The sequence below is a fragment of the Lutra lutra genome, chromosome 2, assembly GCF_902655055.1.
Source record: "Lutra lutra chromosome 2, mLutLut1.2, whole genome shotgun sequence".
Taxonomy (NCBI): domain Eukaryota; kingdom Metazoa; phylum Chordata; class Mammalia; order Carnivora; family Mustelidae; genus Lutra; species Lutra lutra.
Window position 1 is genome coordinate 136,411,468 of NC_062279.1, and position 20,689 is coordinate 136,432,156.

Here is a 20,689-nt window from a genome sequence, read left to right on the forward strand (position 1 = left end):
ATAACTCACCCCTCTATATTCCAGCTTCTTAAGCCATCACTCCAATTAGACTACTTTCTCTAATAACACCTTGCTAAATCACCTTGCTATGACCTTGCTCATTGAAAATACCCCAGGTTGGAAACCTGAAGTTCATTCTTAACACACATGTCACCCCTATCCCCAACTCTCAGGAAGGACCAGGCTCTGATAGCTCTGCTTCCCAGCTAGCTCCCAGATAGCTATGACATCCTCCCACCTGGTCTCCCCGCTTCCAACCTAGTCTCTCCCCACTGGAGCCAGAGTGTTCCTTCCTAAAATCAAATCATATTATTGAGGTCCTCTACTTAATATCCTTATATATTTCCCCCTTTGCCCTAGGATAAAATTCCCAGCTTCTTCACATGATTTACTAGGGCTTTCATTGTCTCTCTCTTTAATCTCATCAATGTTAACCCTCATGGTCTCTGTTAACATTCTAGCTGTTTTCAGGTTCCTTGATTGTTCTGTTTCCAGATACTCACCAGACTTTTGCTTACACTGTTTACTAATTCTTTTCAACCTCGTTTGCCCAAATAACTCTTCTTTGTCCCTCTATTCTCATTTTAGGTATTACTTCCTCCAGGAATCTTTCCATGCCTCCCCCAATCCTGACTGGGTGTTCTCCAGATCCTCCCACAGCATGCATTTCTTCCCCCACTAACTGAGCCCAACTTAGCGCAACTTGGCAACTGCCTATTTTCTGCTTGGCATTGCACTTTCTCTGCAAAGAGTAGAGATGCCCTTGAGCCAGACCAAGCTGAGTGGGATTATTGCAGGGATACAAGGGGCCTCACAGGCATCTGAGAAGCTGAGCTTCATAGGAGCTGGAACATAAAAACCATCAGAAATTGAAGCTTTTCTTTCTATCTCCCACTCAAAGATCCTAAGGTCAAAACATCATTGCTCCTCTCTGCTCATCCCTTCCCCTGCACTCTCTCTCTGTCTCCCAGCCAGCTTCCCCTACCTTGGCTCAACCCACAAGCCCACCCCAGCCTGCACTACATGACCTAGCTCTCAACATCACTTTTTGTCTTCTGTCTCTGGTGCCAACAGGTGTCATCTCTCAGCTTCCTGATTCCAAGTTCCTCAAGGACAAATGTGATTGGCCCCTCTCATCTCATGTTTCTGTGCCACATGTATCTTGGTGGGTGTATGCCCTTGATTCAGGCCTAACCAGCTCAACCAAGACTGATGGGATGTCATGGTACAGAATTTAGCTACATTTACCTAAGGGTACAGCCTTAAATAATAGACAAGTCTAGGACAGCCCTGTTACACTATATCTCCTGGGAAGTAACAAAACTTTCATTGTTGTGTTCTCCCTAGCAATGAGTCAGGCACAACGGTTTGCTGAGTAATGGCCTGATGAACATTTGTCAGAACTTCCCATCCAGAAGATCCCTTTGGAGATCTTTTTTCAGTCATACCTGGCAGGGTAGGCAAGTTCTTGATTCCCATATAACAAGAAGAGAACTTTTGTTCCTTAAAGGGAGTTGCCCATATGATAAATATTTCCTGACTCTTAATTTCACTTAAGGTCGAACCTACCACTTAGCTGATAACTGCTCCTCATAGCTTTAACCAAAATAGCAATAATCTTTTGCAGCTGCAGCCTCCTTGTTTGACCTCTTCCTAAAATAATTGCCAACTTAGGCTTTAGAAGTCTAGAAGGAAATCAGATAAAAAAGTATAAACAGGATTAATGCAATAGTTCAGCATCAGTATAATAACTATCTCAAGATTTGCCCAGTTTGAAGTTCATTTGTAGACTCTGAAGATTTATTAGCCACGGAGTGTGACTTCTGATTTTGGCAAATATGAAAGGCTCTATCTCAAGTCAGGTCTTTGTTGTACAAACCAGGTTTTCACTCCTTATTGCACTTTGAGATCTTTCTCTCTCTTTTTTTCTCTTTCTCTTCCCCGTCCTCACTCATTTGCCTTTCCTACTCCTGACTAGCTATTTTATTTCCAAAACTTCTTTGAAACCAATAATCTCCTGGGGTACTGAAAGGAAGGACTGCTGAACACTCAGAAATTCTTTATGGAAAAATCCATTCATTTGTTTAAAAAATAATAATAATAAATATGTATTTACATACATACATACATATACATATATACATATATACACACACTTCGAGGTCCATAGTCATGCAAAGGACCAAAAATAGACCTTAAACGCACTAAAGATGAGACTGTGTAGTACCAGTGTTGGACAGCTCCCTGCCCACGAGCCACACTCCCTTTGCCTTAAAGGCATCACCGCTGAAGACTGCAGAATAGCAGGTGGTTCCTCAGACTTGCCTAAGCAACAGCATCACTCAAAGAGCTTGCTGAACATATTTATTCCTGGAACCCACCCACTGAATCAGAATCTCCAAAAGGGAGACATGGGAATAAATGTTTAATGAGCACTCAGATGTTCCCCAGGCTTGACAGGTTTCAAGATACTGTTCTACATAGTCTCTGTTGGCTCTTCTCAAAGCCGGTTCCATTAATGTAGGGGTTCTCATCCCCAACTGCACAGAAGTTGCAAGGTGCTGAGCCTGGGAATTTTAAGTCCCACTCATCCGGCCATCTTCATTCAAATCTGCAACTGGGGATGAAAAGCCCGTGTGCAACACCAGCTCTGAAAGATGCCTGGTGAAACACAAGGACTCTCAAGTAGGATCGGTATAGAAAGCAGGAGTCTCTCAGCCCTCTGTCTAGGTTCCCAGAGCAAACTGTCCTATCAAAGATTCTGGAGAAAAAAAAAAAAAAAAGACTCTGGAAGTCCAACCACAAAGAATTCAATTTAATTTTATTTAAATTTATTTAAATTTTTCTCGAGATTTTAATTGCAAAAAGAACATGTTTTGTTTGCTTGCTTGTTTGGTGGCTAGACGGTTGGTTTTTACATAATATAAATGAGCCTCGTGCACAGTAGAAATATACTTAAATAAAGGCTGTTGCCCTGTTTTCTAAGTGAAGAGCTAGCCTAGATGCAGCTTGTAACAACTTCTGTACTATAATTCTGCTTTCATTTAACTCCCCATTTCTATTTCTATTTAGCATTTACTATTTATTTCATTCCTATTTCCGGATTTTATATTGGCACAGACTCTCCCAAACTTGAATGTAGGTTTCCCCTCAAGGAACCTGACTGAGACAAACCTTCCTTACCCCTTTCCCTTCATTCAACCTGACTTGAGGCAGCCCAGAAGTACTAGCACTCCACAAACCCAGTGGTATGTCTCTCAGTTTCGTGCAAAAAGATCACACCCACGATGTTTAATATCTTGCTTTCCAGGTTATCCACTCCAGACAAGAAAAGGATGGAAAGAGGGAAAGCAGAGATCACACTTGGCCCAGAACTGGTCCACAGTCAGGTCCCCACTGCAGGAAAATTAACACAGAAAGGAGGGTTAACCACCATCCCCATATATGCATCCCCTTCCCTATGGTGGACAATTTCCTGATGGGGAGTAAAGGAAGTCATTAAAACTCTTGAAGAAAACAAAGTGGAAAATAATGGACTCGACTCATAAAAAAGAGGAAAAGAAATGGTGAATTTTGAGTTATTTGACATTAAATTTATCTCCCACTCATGTAGTAGAAATTTCCCTCCCACTCATATAGTAGAAATAATCATTTCAACTAGCACTAAGTCTGTAGCAGGATTTCTCCCCAGCAGCACTTCTGACATTTTGAGCTGGATAATTATTTGTTGTGTGCACTGTAGGATGCTTAGCAGCTTCCCTGGGCTCTACCTACTGGATGCCAACAGCATGACTCCCTCCAGGTTGTGACAATCAAAAATGTCTCCAGACATTACCAAATGTCCCTTGGAGACAGAATTGCCCCAGGTTAAGAACCACTGTTGTAAGGCATAATTCCTGTACGTAAAACATCATGACAGCCCCTGGTTGGGGAAATAAAAAAATTAAATCACAAATCTTTTTTCTGGATGTTTCATTGTAACCATAAAACAAAATAGTCATAAATATTTTCCCCAAAAATTTTCCCAAGATTTTTGTTTCTTATTTTAAAAATGTTAATTATATTCTTATTTAAATCTTCAGTTGATTGGTAGGGGTCAGTGTTTGGGGAGGAAGGTAAATTTCCTGGCTCACCCTGGAATTTTTTTAGTTGCCAAGAAAGATGAGGAATTACAATTTTACTATATAGAAGTTTAAAATGTTGCATGTTAAGATAAAAATAACCCAAACCAAAAGGGAAACAATAGGCAATAATTCAAAATACGTATAACAAAGATTAGTGTTCAACACAGTCTACCAATCAGTTCTGTAAAAAATGAAAGCCAGTGAGCTTGGAGTTGATAAGTAGCCAAAAGATATATGCAAATAATTCACAAAACAGAACACTCAACAAGCAAGTAATAATGAGCACTAGAAAACTGTAAGCATCGCTAGAGATCAAGAACAACTAAATTTAAGACAGTTTTTTTGCCTGTAACATTAATATCTTTTTAACTAAGATGATTCTGCCCTGATAATGTTAGAGGAAAAAGATACATATGTCAATGGAAGAACATCTAAAACTAATTTGGCTAAATGTATAACGAGCTTTAAGGACATTCACTTTGCATAATCTAGCTTAAGAAATTAATCCTAATTACTGGAAAAGTTCAAAAATGCTCATTACAACATTATCTAAGATAACAAAAAAAAGAATATCACCTAAATGCCCAACAAGTAAGTATATTATACAGATTATTTGTGGCAATTAAATGTGGTATCAGGAAGCCATTTAAAAGTTGCCATGGAAATAACAGGTATAAAAATCATACTAAAAGGATCATATATATATTTATTCAAGGGCACTGGATAGCTACCAGCTCCAACTGAAAGGCTGGCTCTAGTTACCTTTCAGTAGCTGGAGTACAGGTGAAACTTTTCACTTCTATTTTTATTTTTAAATTTTTTGTAATGAGCATGTATTACTTTCACAATGGAAAAAGTAAACTCCATAAAAAATGATTAACTTTTCTAAAAGTGCAGCTCAGTATAGTTTAGACCTTAAAATAAGCTGGCTTCTCTGTCATGTTTTCTTCAGATCGGGCTATTTTGAAAACATTCTCATCATATAAAAGTTGATTGAAGCCAATGAAACCTAATCTGCTCTAATTTCAGGGTCATCAACCTCAGCCACATAAATAACCAGGAGAAGATAGATTCTGGAATGCTCTTAAAGAAGCCTTAAGACATGACTTTTCTCCCCTTCTTTTGTCACAATTTTTCACTGAATACATCAAACGGTCTCTTATCTACACATCAATAGAAAATCCCAAACAAATGAAACAAGATGGAATTGGGAGGGAGACAAACCATAAGTGACTCTTAATCTCACAAAACAAACTGAGGGTTGATGGGGGGAGGGGGGTTGGGAGCAGGGGTGGGATTATGGACATAGGGGAGGGTATGTGCTATGGTGAGTGCTGTGAAGTGTGTAAACCTGGCGATTCACAGACCTGTACCCCTGGGGATAAAAATATATTATATGTTTATAAAAAATAAAATTAAAAAAAAAAAAAGAGAGAGAATCCCAAACAGGGAAAAGTAACATTAAGTCAATTAATTCACAGGGATAACTTTAAAAATAAATAAATCTTGAATCCTCAGTGTTTTCCCTTCCTCATAACTGAATCCTGATCAATAATATTTATTATAGCTCTGTTCCTCTCATCATGTAACATTCATGAGACATAAGAAGAAACAAAAGATGTGAAAAGATCCCTCAATTCTAGTAAATAATAATATAATTAGGAAGTAGAGAAAAGATAGATGAGTAGATAGATACGTAACTACTTATTTCCTAACAACACAAGTCAGAAATTTGTAGAATATAGTAATTCGAAGGTACTTTGCATACAACTAGTCCTACTTCCTCATTTTGTATGGCTTTTGTGTCCAAACAAAGAAAAATGCCACAGAGATCATTGTAGACAGACTTCAGAGCAGAATCAGAGCCTTAGATTAAATTATATTAAGCAATTAAAATGGTAGTGGAATGCCTTAAGTCATCAAAAGCAGGATCCTTCTCTACATCCCTGACAGATGGTCACCCAGATGAGATTGGAATCCTTTAAGAATTATAACTGATGCCTTCATCCCCATATCCAATACTAAGTCATGTGAATTTTACCTTGAAAATATCTCTTGCCTATATTCCACCTTTCCTATTCTCATCAGTCTGGATGGAAATAGGGAGGAAAGAATGGCATTCATAAAAAAATACATAAAAACTAAATAAAAATTTTTTTAAAAAGGAATGGCATTCATCCAGGCAGAAAATGAGGGTCCAAGCTAAGATGGTGACAAACGAAAACAGGGTGGAGAACAGGACAGAGATGAGATATACTTTAAGAGAAAGTAAACAAAGGGACTGATGACCTATTGGATATAAAGGTGGTGTCCATGTCTCCTGAACCAAAAAATGGGACACATGGCCTGACAATCATGAGGGTACTTTTGAGTTCAATGGGGCAGAATATTTGCTCTTAGGACTAACTCAGAAAATCCATACAGACTTTTTTTTTTTTTTTAAGTGAACATGACTGGGAGTTATAGAATAGGAGTCAGGATGAAAGAACAGGGAGAGCCAGCAACAGGTAGAGAAAGAAGCCCTCTGTATGCTCCAAGTACTAGCTTATTTTCTGTTTCTATTCAAGCATGTTCTCTTCTGCTGGAAAATGCTTTGTTAAACTGATCTGAGGTCGTTTCCATCCTCATGAGAAATCTGATGCAGTATTTCATCCTAAACATTATAAAGCTTGGCATTAAAAGCTTCCCAAAGTCTATTTTCCCCTGGAGTCAGGTACCGTTTGTCATTTGCTCACACATTCCTTCTGGCAGACTGCTTTACGATGATTCCCATGGGTAGCTGTGGGGCTGGAGAGCATCCTTCACACATGACTTCCCTCTGAGTCCAGAGGCCAATGGACACAAGTAGAAAACTAACTCACCCCGTTATTGATGGTATCTAACAGTTAGGGCACACACGGGTTGTCTTCTTTTCTTTACTGTTCACCTGGGTTTACAATGCACCACTGAAAAACAAAACTTGAAACCTGAGAATAAGTTCTGTATGAAAGGACCCATTCTATGAATCCAATATTGTTCTTTTTGGGTGCTTGCCCAAGCCTATCTGTCCCAAAGAGACAGGGAATAGCAGTAAGTATACTCTCAAGGTGAAGACAAAGGACTGTAAAAAAAGGGGGGGGGAATAGGAATAGTATTTTGACCGTAAATATGGTGATCACATTTCTTGAAACAAAAAGTATGATTTATGACCTAAAAACATTTTTATATTTAATACAGTGGAGACCGAGAGAAAAGTATTTTTGAAATTAACACTGAAAAATCCAAGACATTGGTTACTATAGGTAGATAGTCACATAAAGAACAAACTTTCTTTTTTAAATTTTGATAAAAAGATTTTCTAAATCCTAAATTATTAAATTTAGAAAGAAGAAGAAGAGGTAGGTATCAGAATGTTTATTTATCTTACTAATTAAATCAGCATATCACCGTCTGTTTTTATATATATGCTTCCCAGTCTAGAAGAAAAATTTTTGGTCCATAACACAGCTTTCTTTTTCTTTTCTTTCTTTTGAGAGGGAGGGTGAGAGGGGCAGGAAGGGGCAGAGGGTGAGAGAGAATCTTAAGGCTCCACGCCCAGTGCGTTGCCCGACAGGGGGCTCAATCTCGCCACCCTGAGATCATGACCTAAGCTAAAATCAAAAGTCGGATGCTTAACCAACTGAGCCACCAAGGTGCCCCCATAACACAGCTTTCTAATACTCTTTTGACCTACAGACTAAAATGAGTAATGACCACAGACCCTTTTGGGAGTCGTGGGATGTATCCTGGGCGTAAGTTTTTCTTAGCTTGTGATAGGAAGGAGTATAGGTAGATAAGATTAGAGAGTGCCTATGAACAAAGCACCCTAAAATAGAAGTTTTATAATCCCTGGCCAGGAAATCCCAGTTTTATAATCCTCTACAATCTGTGGTCTGTTTTGCCCTTAGAATGCAAGCCTAAAAGCCATTACAGTCGATGGGGGGAGTAGAGATGCAAGAAACAGAGCTCTAAACAAGACTTTTCAGAAGCTGACTCTGTGAATAGGAGGTGAGGTTTCTGGTATCTATTAATGTTATTGATTAAACCACAACATTCTAGAATATAGTTTACATTTAGTATTTTTCTTTTAAATAAAGATTTTCTGTACCTTTCAGCTTCCCCACTTATAGTGGAAATTTTTTCCTGCTCAAAAGGCAATCATGATGTAGAAAAGTCTCCCACCTCTAGGCACCAAAGCAGAGGACTCCTGAACCACTAGACAGGCCTTGAGGTAGTTAAAACCATACATGCATGACCTCTAACATGTGTCTCTCTCCATATGACCCCTCTGCAGTGACTGGTTTCCCCTAATAGCCCTCACAGGTCTCTGGAACTCCGCGATCAGTGTTTGTGGTCTTGCATACCACACACAATTCTATTATTTCAAAGAAATGAAAAGAAGCTCTCACCTTGGAGGAGTGAGCAGGTAGAGAACAGGTGTTAGACCTAGAGTAACCCATCTCTGCAGGGGGTCTTACACCTCCCCTGAATGAAAAACAGATTCCACCAAACCCCAGAAGAAAACCAGATATATTCTTGAGGTGTGAAAACGCTAGGAAAGATCTAAGCGGGGAGGCAGGTGTCACTCAGCACCACAGCCATCAGGGCTGTGTCTACACAGATAAGTTTATGTTTATTTGTTGAGTTCAAACAACAACCCATATAGAAACTTTGCTTCATAACTTAGGCCTATCTTTAAATTATCACAAACATAGGGGCACCTGGGTGGCTCAGGTCATGATCTCATGGTCCTGAGATGGAGCCTCTCCTGGGGCTCCGTGTTCAGCAGGGAGTCTGCTTCTCCCCCACTCTCTCCCTCTGCCCCTCCCCCTCTCTAAAATAAATGAATCTTAGAAATAAATAAATAAATAATAAATTATCACAAACATAGATATCAATAGGTGTAACTGTTCTGAAGGACAACTTGGCAATACCTTTCATGTATATATGATACACATATATATGGATTTGTGCAAAGATCTAGCTATAAAGGATATTTGTTTAGAGTAGTAAAAAACTGGAAACAATCCAATACCTAGCTAGCATTAGGGAACTGAATAAATCCTAGTATACTGGCATGAAATGCTATACACAGTTTAAAAGTTGTATTGTGGAAGGATACAAAGTTGTATTGTGGAAGGATACTTAATAACATAATACCTTAACGGGAGTGGGGGGAAGATTATGAAACAGTATGAACTATATGATTCTATTTGGGAAAGAGATCATAAAAAAATAAGTAAACAAAAGTAAGAAAAACAAGTTTCCCCAATGTGTTTATATTTTATTGTGCCTTCTGAAATTTATACAACAAATTTGGACTATGTAAATTTAAAAAATGAAATGAAGCTTTTTAATTACTACTTCTAAATTTCAAACAAATATTCCCCAATATTAATTACCAGCACAACTACTGGCAAAGAGGAAAGAAGGGAGGAGAGAATTAACTTGAGTTGTTTTTTCTTATTCAATTTCATTGAAATGTAGGGTCAACCCAACTTGAATTGCCCTCTCTCGGTAGATATTGAATATAATTAGGATGTATATTTTCTACTGAAAAAGCAGGGGGAAAATGCCTTGTTTTTTCTCTCAATCCTTTATCATTCCAACCCTATGATTAAGATTACTTCTTCTATTTACTGAACTGGGTGAATTCTAAAGTATTTTTTTTCTGAGGTGAAGGTGTTAATTTGCATTACCTCTGATTACTCATTCAAAAGAACAAGCCAGGTTGCATCTGCTATATATTATGCAGTGAGCTGTTGATTATCTGTGGAGACAAGGACAGTACAAATAATAAAAATCCACAGAGAATACCCAAACTTCATTTTAGCCAGAAGTGTCAACAGTTTGTCAGAGTTGTTAGCAAGGAACAAAGCTGATTTGAGTTTTATCTCCCAACTCCCTTCCATATGCTTGAGGATTATGCTAATAAGAAGTGAAATGACCACCAGTAGAGGCAGCCCTGAGTAATCCCTAGTCGGGAGAATTGGTTTCTGATTAATCAAGATCTGGCTGAATTGGAGCACAGATATGCAACTGTCTCCTGATATGGGTCCTAAATATTCCTTAAATGCTCATCGTCTAAAAAATTCCATTTACTTGACAACATGTTTACCAGAGTTTATTTCACTTACAAAATTCGATCCACGTAATATGCCATTTCGGCCCTACCTGAACCCTGTGTACACAGAATAAACAATGAACTCATCTCTCTTGGTCATACTGTCCTACTAAACTATCAAATTAAAATTTCCAAATATGTGTTTTTATAGTAATTACAATTCCATTTACCAGATCGATCTATTTAGGCAATATGCAATTAACATGAAATTCAATAGCCTAAAATTACTAGCTTTCTAAAGCTTGGAAGGAAAACGTGTCCTTCCATGACCTTTCATTAGTCAGTATAATCCACAGAAATTCTACACTCGTGCATATTTACACACATACATAAACCCTCGTAATGTCCATGATTTGATTTAACAGATGCCTCTGACACTCCATATGTCCACATATCTCATTTTAAATTTGAAATTAAGAAAGTTAAGACAGGCCTTTTCAGACCTTATGAGAAATATCATTTCTCTAAAACTGCTTTTCTTTGAGGGAGTATCATAAATTGACTGACAGGGATGTTAACTGCATTAACTTTTTAAGATTCTTTCAAGCCTCTGTCTTTTGTGAAATAACTATAAATTTAAATTGGTGGTTCATATGGCTTTTTTCCCCCACAACAAATACAAGTAAGATAAATTGAACTAAAACTCTTTTATGCTTTATTGAATAACAGCCAGCAATAAGGCAGGCTCAGGGAGCAGATTCTAATACCAGATGTATGGCATAGCTTTAAATATCTTCTATTGCACTGGATAACAGGTTAAAATCTGTCCCCTTAGTAGGAGATTCAAATTGCCTCTTCTAGATTTTCAATAATAACTTTCTGGTCTTCCCTTTTGCAAGTGATAAGATTTTCTTCACCTAGTTTATACATAATTTCTGTCTCTCTCTGAGGAAAACATTTCATTGTCACTGCAACAGAAGAAAATACTAGGCATTCTGAGGACAAACTGATTCATGATTTGCTGATTTTCAACAAATTATACTTCTTTTATTTTGAATATTGTGAATCGACGTCACCAAGTTGAAGGACAAGCCTGAACAATCATCCTCAGTGGTCCCCATTTAAGTTCAAGAAGCTTCCTAGCTTCATAAAAATTAATATAAAAATACAGAAAATTTCAGAAAAGTTTACCGACTTTGATCTTTCTTATCCGATGTATTTGCTTTCTGACTCAGATGTTCTTTAAATAATTGGGCTCTCCCATGGGTGTCTGAAGGTCTAGTGGCTTTCTTCCGTGTTTGTGACTACTTCAAATCAAGCCTCACAGTCACTATCTCAATGTCTCCCACATGAGGCACAAAAAGAAGGAGACCTAACACATTAGAACATTGCATGATGATTTCTGACATTCATTTCCCAATTTGTGGGTAACTTTTTTCCAGATTTGAGTAAATTTTTTAAAAAGACAAATATATATTTTTCTATCTAGAAACAGTCTAATCAAACTTTTCACAGTATTCCCACAATCCTAAAATTCAGCTTCAGCATTTATTGATCTTACTAGACCTCAAAATGTCCCTGTTAGTTTCTAAAACCAAAAAGTTGAAGAAGTAGGATTGAAAATAAATAAATAAATAAATAAATGTGAATGACCACGTATGGATCGCATATTCATCAGACATTGAATAATCACTTACTTTTAGTAAAACAAACTCCAGCGGCAATGATAGGGAAATTATTCCTGCCACGATAAAAATATGATGCCATTTTATGACGCAAATTTTTCCAGAGTTGGCAACATTCTTTTTTTATTTTTAACACTTTCCTTACTCTTTTTCCTCATTTCCACTTGGCAGTGGTCCTGAATGCTGAAAGCTTAAACTCCAAAGGGTACATGTATACTTAGCCCAGAATCAACCTGAACTCAGTGTCCAGCCAAGGGCTGATTCTCTCTTACACATGAAGACACTCAAATCCCCAAGTTCCTGCATTCCTCCCTTACCGTGTAAAATTAACTTGGTGGAGAATGGACAGCTATGTTTATTCCTCTAACACAACCCAGATTTGAAAAGCCCTTTCACTGAGAGCGCTGAAAATGTTATGCAGCTTAATAATAAAAAGAAAACAAGGAGAAAATATGGTATTTGTGGGTCTCATACTGACTTTTATAAAGAAGTTGGAAATTATCATTTTAAAAAATAAACGAATCAAAGTGTTTTGCATGTTTAAAAAAAAGCACTCTTTATGCAATTAAATCTCACCATAGGTTAAATGTCTACTGCTTCTTTAGCTATTATGTGAAGCTGGACTTATTTATATCTTATACACTTATTTTAAACCAATATATTAAACTAAAGTAGGTTCTAGATCTGTGCTAATTTTAAAAAGTCAAAAAATGTCCAGAGTAAAAAGAAGACAATTTCATAGATTCCCTGTGAGGAATATTCCCCTTACAAGGCTGTGTTACAGAGCAAAAGAAAAATTGGGAATTGAGCAATGGTCTTCTGAGGTCATTAATTGCGTTAGCTACTTGAAAAATATACAGTTAATGGAGTCTGGTTTTTCTTTAATAGCAATACTTGGGGGCCAGAAATATCCAGGTATCAACGTTTTTCTTTGCTGTACATGTAAGCCTACACTGAAAACATTCTAATTAGGGATCTGTCTTGCTCCTTTGCGCCACAGGTAAATGTCTCAAAAAAAAAAAAAATCCAAAAGAGTTCCTTTGCTGCCCTTTCTCTCTTCCAAGCTGGACAACCTGTTTCCCTCACAAGTTCCTTCAACTGCCCTCACAGATGTTACCAGTAACCAACTTGTTACTAAATTTGTGAGCACCTCACAGGCTGTCCCTTCCCCTCATCACTTGTCCCACAAGCCTGCACAAGTATGACCTTCTCCAAGAAGGCTTACCCAACCCATGCCCCACCAGCGACCTTGGGCGTTCCATCTTCTGTCCTCCTGGAGCACCTCTGAATGCTCTAAGAGAATTTCCATGCAGCAAGGTGCCCATTTACTTGTCTCCCCCACCTCCCCACTGACTATGAGCCCTGCCAGTACAGGTTTTAGCCTTATTTATCTTGATACCCACATCGCCTACCCAGTGTCTAAACCTTGGCTGGCCAACTGTGCTCTCGTTCCAATCTCAGGAAACAGAGCAGCAAGTCCTGAATGCTGCATGGCGGTTACCTCTCACGGCATTAAGATAGAGAGGTTTTGCCTAATGTCTTTCCAAGCAAAGTTCTCATCCACACACTCCTCATTCCGAGCCAAGAGGATCCTGTTTCAGACCGCCGTGTCATCAAATATCCCACAGCTCTGTTTGTACCCGAAATGGAGCCACACGGAAATGAGGTGCGTGGTGGTTAGGGCAGAGGAAGGACCGCCGAAGCCTAGGAAGTTTCCAAAATGAATCCACTCTTCCTGCCTCCTTCCCCTTCTCTATGCTTTTTCATCATTTTCAGAAGCACTGACACCTCCTAGCCATCTAATCAAGACAAAGCTTTTATGCGGTAATTAAAATACAGCTCATCTTCAAGGGGAACAGAAAAACAAAGGCTGAAACAATTAGCTGACTGCGCCAAACAGCATGGTTCGCTCCCCCCCTACTTCTCCCTCCTTCCTCCAGTTGCTTGCTTTTAAGTATTTTCACAGGAAGGAAAACTTCATTTTGCTGAAAGGTGAGAAACTGAACAGACACTTAGACTAGGAAATAGTTTAATTGAATTTCATATGAAAAATGCTTAGGACTGTTTAAGACAAACGTCAGGTTCCCTGCTCGACTGGCATGGCATTAGGCAAGAAAGGGAATCAGAGATACTTGCTAATCTGTTGTGGTCAGGTTAGAGCAGAATATTGCATTAGCATGCAAAAGGACGCAGGCCAGCAATACAGGGAGAGACAAGTCTTCCCAGAATAAAGACTGCAGCGTAGAGACAGGTAAATTGTACTAGTAATAACTCAGAAGGTGGAAAATGAACTTGTGCCTCGTAAGGCTGTGTGGGCCTTGATTACATTAGCGCTACTGGTGATATTATGCAGTATATTCATTTTTATTGTATTAGTTTTTGAATAGTCTGTAAAAGGCCAGTGTTTTATTTGGCACCCTGAGCCACCTGTCTTTCCTACAACATCCCCTACCAGCACGTTCAAGCATTAGCATTCAGGTTTTCTGAAATCTTTTAACCATTGATGGCTGCCAGCAGTCAAATTAAATTCAAAGGGTTTAGTATAGCTCCAGGTTTTAGCTATATAATTTACTAAGAATGCCCAAAGCAGTTGCAATCTAATTTGCAGTTCAGCAATGAATACCATTTCCTAAAGAAAACTACCTGAGATTTCCTTTTGAGGCTCCGGAAAAAAAAAAATACACTTGTGACACCTGTGTGTCTTCCTTCTGGCATCAACTCAAAAAACCAACCTGCCAAGCGAACACTGTACCTTGTGCAAGGGGGCACAGGAAAAAGGAACCATGGGAATGGATTTGTTTTTACTGCCAGGTTATCTGAACCAATACAGCCACCCTCTATTTCTTTTTAATATTTAGATATTTTTTCAACATCTTCTAAGTCTGATATTACTGCAATATCCATCAGAGCTTCCCTAGCAACCGGCATGGACTTTACCAAAATCTTGGCTCTCTGATAAATGATTAATAGACAGACAGACAGATCGATGATAGGTACCAATACAGAAAAACCCAGACTTGATCATTTCATAACTCGTTGGTCTATTTCCCGTGGCAGACCAGAGTGTCGATTCCTAATCTTAGTGCTCATTTCATTTCTGTCACTTACTCTGGAAGCACCACTGTCTCTATTTCATCCTTATAGAAGGGAAAGAAAGCAGATAGTTACTGTTCATAGTCTACAGCTAACATATAGAATTATTTTATCTTATAAAAATGTAGCTCTCTCTTACCTGAGATTAAGGCATGAGGAATCCTTGAAAAGTGTTTTGGGAATCTTCTGTGAAAGCCGAAAATATAAAATGTTATTTAACTTTTATTTTTAAATCTAATCTCTCTTCCTGCTATATAGGAATTCCGATTCCTAGTGTCAAGGTGATAATGACAAAGCGGGTAAGAGAAATTGCAGCTAACAGTTGCCAGGTGAAATCTAAAATCTTACAAGCATTCCCTATCACAGAGACAGCACTCACCAGTGAAGGAGGCTGGAAATAAAATCACCAGGCTGAATTAATTTAGTTAACAAATGCCATAATTTGGAAGCCTGTTAGAAAAGCCAGAGGTGCTAGCTATACACACACAGCGTTAATCACTCACCATCGAGCCAACTTGAGGTAACTAGAAATCAAGCCATTAAGGTATAAACCGGAAAAAAACAAGTTTGTAATGACTCAAACGATCTAAATCTAGCTGTTGATCTCCCCTTTCATTTTCCACTCAATAGGCCCCCTTATATACCTTACAATAAACTCTATAGTTTGTAAAATTTGAAAATACTAATGGAGAGGCATTTTTAATGTTTTTAAAGCCTATCAAAATCTCAGCAGTTGAAAGGGAACAGAGGCATCCCAAAACAAGGAGCAGAAGCTAAGACCGTATGGGCACCTGCCCCCAGGTCACACCTCCCATTGCTAAGCCCTCTCCCCCACACAGACTCTGAAGGATGCCTCAAGTATCCCAAAATGTGGCAGAATGTTCAACGAAAGAGAATGCCACAATATTTTGATTTTTCATTTCTATTACCATGGGATACAAAACATAACCTATTGAATAAAAATGAAAATGAATCTGTTTTTCAAGCATCACCTTGCTCCTCAGTCCTCATGGAACAGATCTCCACCCACTTCAGCTAACAACAAGAACCTGTATTTGTTTGTAGAGCCCCAGACAGAAAATTAATGTAGTCAGCTGTTCACTTTCCAATTAATTTAGTGAAGCGGCAACTAAATAATCCAATTCTATCAAGTCTGAACATAAAACTATCAGCTGCACAGCACTTAGAAAACAGGAGAAGGAAGAAAAGTAACTAGCATTTTCAAATGCCCTCTACATCAGGCACTTTGCTAGGCCCTTGCTCCTATTTTTTTATTTTCATCCTCACAGGAACACCGAAAGGAAGGAACTCTTATTTCCATTTTACATAAACTCCCCTTACATACAAAATTTAAATAACTTGCCCCATGATCATGGAATGAGTGTGTGGTAACACTGGGACGGTGCCCAAGGTCTCTCTGACTCCTTGAGTTAAAACGGAAATAAATGAATGAAAAAATCATGATGACACTTTTTGTATGATTACGCACTGGATGTCTCTGTGCTTAATATTTTTAATAATTCTGCTTATTTTTAAGTATTAAATTGGCTTTGCTGCTACCTTCCTGTTCTCTTATTCTGGGGCAGAATTATTTACTTCTTCAGAAACAAGAAGTTCATCTGCACCTTCCCCTTCCTTCATCTGCACCTTTCCTTTCTTCCCCGACTTGCTTATATATCCCCCAAAGATCCAGGCAGGCAAGAGGACAAAGAGTATGACTTGATGGGAATTAATGAATTGTGTTTAATGAAAAATTAATTCTGAATACAGATTGTTACACTTTAAGGATACTTAGCGTGTGCATTTGTGATTAGAATAACTTTACAGAGGATTAAGGCCCAATAAAACCCCACAAGATGTACAGTGTATGTGTCAGACATCTAAAAATTCTTGAGAAAGCAATTATGCTGAGTGCCGTCTAATAATAAATCCAAATGGACAGCTCTGATACGAACGGCGTACCCTGACAACACTACCCCCACCTGACTCTGCCTTGCAATCTTTGCTAGACTCTCTGCAAAAGAACAGATGTTCTGCTTTGGGTTGAGAAATCAACAGTTACCATTCATATGTTCCAAAAATTCAAGGGCCTAGTGCTGCTGTTTTAAGGATGCTAATTAATTCTAGCCCTTATGCTCCAATATTCTTGCAGTTTCAATCAACCGCATTCTCGCAGGACTTTGGGCCCAGCATCTCCTTTGAAAGCCTATAGGGAAAAGCAACTAGGAAATGTACACTTCACGGACCCAGGGGGAAAAAAAAGGATTAATCTGATATGCTCTGATTTCGTCTATTTCTCATAATGTTCTCATGCCTGCCCTCTCTGTTGTATTGATTTGAACAGGTAGGCACAGCCCGGATGACAAATATAATTGAAATCAAACCTGGAGATGCCTTTGGTAATACTTTTTCCATTTATTTACCCCTGAAACACAGAAACACAGACTAATTTTGGAAGCTGCATAGAAAGAGCTATTTACTGAATCTGTTTCTGGGTTTGTTTGTTTGTTTTTATGTCTAGTGTTGACTGTGCATCATATCCAGCTCGGAGCATGGTACAAATGCAGGTTCCTGGGCTTCAAAGCACACAGATCTGCGGATCTGTGAGAGTTCTGGGGTATCCACAATCTTTAAATAAATGCCCTATTCTGAAGCAGATGAGCCTGGGACCTCAGGAAATGCTGTGTTCATCCACATGCACCCCGGAACACGGATGTTAACAATCGGTGTGACCTTTGCCCCAGATGGAAGCGCTCAAGCAAAAACGAGGGTATAAAGATCCCACTCCATTTACTTTAACAGATGCTGCTCTGCTCCCGCCCCCACAGACATCCTTCACAACAGAGCTTCCCATAGTGTCCTGGGGTTTGAATCACCTGCGGTGATGACAATCCCTGGGACCTCGGATGGAGTCTAGTGACTCGCATTTTTAACAAGCATGCCAAGCAAATGTCACGCATCCTAAAGTCTGCTGCACCACTCCATAACACCAAAGCAAGTATCAGGAGAAGAGCCTTAGCTGAGGCGCCAGCCAGACCTGGGTTGGAATCCCAGATATTTTACGTGTAACTGACATGGGCAAGTTCCTGCACCTTCACTTAATCTCTGGGGGGTTTTAGTTACCTCTCTGTAAATTTGGGATGATATGTCACCTTCCAAATTGTTGGGAGAATTAAGTATGATCGTGTATGTCAAGAGGGAGGACACAGAGTGCGACTCTGAAAACAGCAGGAGCGAGGGGTTTCACATTTGTGTGGTGCCCACTCATCTGAGGAACAAGGTCTGTCACCCTTTTCCAACAGTTATTTGCATGCGTTGGTACGAAAGATTCTTTTGGTGTTTTGCTGAAGGAGAGCAAGGAATGATTTTTTGTTTTAGGAGACTTTGGGAGGGGTCTGGGGAAAGAAGAGGGAGAAATGAAGAATACAGGGAAGATGATAAAGAATAAAGAACCTGTCCCCATCATGCCACTTGTCTTCATATTGTACTCAAGTCAGGGAGGACAGAGTCTGAAGGAGCGGGGTTTTTTTCAAGATTTTATTTATTTTGGAGTGCCAGGGTGGCTCAGTCAGTTAAGCAGCTACCTTCGGCTCAGGTCATGATCTCAGGGTCCTGAGATCAAGCCCCTGCATCGGGCTCCCTGCTCAGTGGAGAGCCTGCTTCTCCCTCTCTCTCTGCCGGCTGCTCTGCCTGCTTGTGCTCTCTCTCTATCTCTCTGTCAAATAAATAAATAAAATCTTTTTAAAAAATAAAAAGATTTTATTTGTTTATTTGAGAGAGAGAGACAACACTAGCGGGGTCAAGGGCAGAGGGAGAAGTAGGCTCCCTGCTGAGCAAAGATCCTGATGCCGGATTCCATCCCGGGGCTTTGGGATCTTGATCTGAGCCGAAGGCAGACACTTAACTGACTAAAGCCACCCAGGCACCCTGAGAAAGCTGTTTTCTAAAGAGACTTTTGTGACCCTATCCCCAGGTTGTGATGTTTAAGGGCCCAAGAGAGGCAAAACAATGAAGAGAACCATTCTCCATTTCTGTGTAGAATTCATTGACACTCAGAAGCCCAAAGATGGGCATCATTAGAAGAAGCAAAAGACAGCTCTGGGCATCAGCATCCGTGGCCTCACAGCTGCCACCATTACAAGTGGCAATGAAGAGACCCCCTTGGGTGGCTTTGAGGGCTGAGGGTGAGGGGATCACCCCAGAAAGCAAGAAAACAGTCAGTCGTGCTGCTTAATTCCTAAAGCTAAAAATTTGGTTGTCAGTACACACCCGACCACTCGGGAACCCCCCACACACCTGGAGAGGTCTGTATGGGGAAGCTCAGTGCCCTGCGGGGGCGGTCAGGGCCGGGAGCAGGAGCTCCGGGTCTTGCTATCACCTGCCTTGCTTCGCCTCCACAGATGGGTGAGTAGATAGAGTAACAATTTTCATTATAAATGCCCATTATCAGTCCCAAGGGGGGCTGGTCTACCAACAGCAGAGAGAAATAAATGTGTTTTTTTTTTCCTCTGCCAGAATTAAATGTCAAATTAAAAGCTTAAATGGTGGTAACTCTGGTTTCTGCATGGGCTTAGTTATCACTGGCCTCAAAGAAACTATCTTAACCTATATATGATACAGTCTCCTCACCTGTGAATTAGCCTACTTGACAGAGACGTTCGAGGCTTAATACCTGAAGATAAAAATGGCTCAAGCCGATTTAGAGAAAGCATCTAAAAGAGTCCAAAATGAAGGGTTTGGTCTCTATCTGATGCTCAAATAGCACAGCCATCTGATTTATATTGTATTCAGATGGGTAGTAGGAAGGATACAGAAACTCTGCGAGTTTGCTCTGCCAAGAACGAGCCAAGCGACCTTGAGCAACTCCTTTACACTCTGTGAGCCTCCCTTTCCTCCTCCGTAAAGGCAAGAGTTCTATTTTGTCCTCAGGGTTCAAGGTAGAAGACATCAGGTCTTGAGAAGAGCAACTAAAAATATGATCTCCTTGTGCCGCCAAGGGAGTTACATCACCCCACACTTACAAGAATCCAAATGTTGACTGAGATCTTCTGTAAGCAAAAAGAAACACTGAAAAGCCTTGTCAGGCATTCTGTAGTCAGTTGGTAATGCAGATTGAATGTGTCTATCTTGAGCACACCCAGATGTTTATACCATTTGGATGCGTGTTAAAAAGTTAATGTTTCCCTTAATGAGATGCACCCAGGCCCCTTCCTGGCACTAGAGCCACAGTAAAGAGTGGAGGAACGGGGTAGCATAGCGTAGTGAGAATGACATACGGTAGTCACCAGCTTGTTGATGACACTGGTCATTTGAGTTCAGTCCTCTGTGTTCATTCATTAGTTTGTCAACAAATATTTACTGTGTGACTTTCCTAAGTGAGGCACTGTGCAGAGATGTGGGAAATGTAAAGGTGTTATCCTGGCCTTCCCTGAGTGTGAAATCTTGTTTGAAGGGAGAGGTATCCAAGCAATTATAAAACCAGATAGTTGATGACAAATGTCTCACGATTCTAGGCAGTAAGTATCATTCATGCAGTGCGTTCTAAATTTATTCAATGCCTTCTTTCAGCTGAATGAGGCATCAACTGTAGATGGAGCACTCCAAGGTTTTTCCAATGAAAGAGAAATTTGAGCTGGATAGAATGGATGAATGTGGAGAGAGGAATGAACTGGAGGACGCTTGTGCTAGGAAGGGAAATTAGCATA

General features: G+C 39.6%; 1 long non-coding RNA gene across 1 annotated transcript in view; it reads right to left on the reverse strand.

Moving 5' to 3' along the window:
- Positions 1–15,122: 15,122 nt before the first annotated feature.
- Positions 15,123–20,689, reverse strand: part of LOC125093464 (uncharacterized) — a 39,393-nt gene continuing 33,826 nt past the window's right edge. The window contains exon 3 of the long non-coding RNA XR_007125250.1: positions 15,123–15,170. This is a non-coding gene — a long non-coding RNA (uncharacterized LOC125093464). The remainder of the gene's footprint in view (positions 15,171–20,689) is intronic.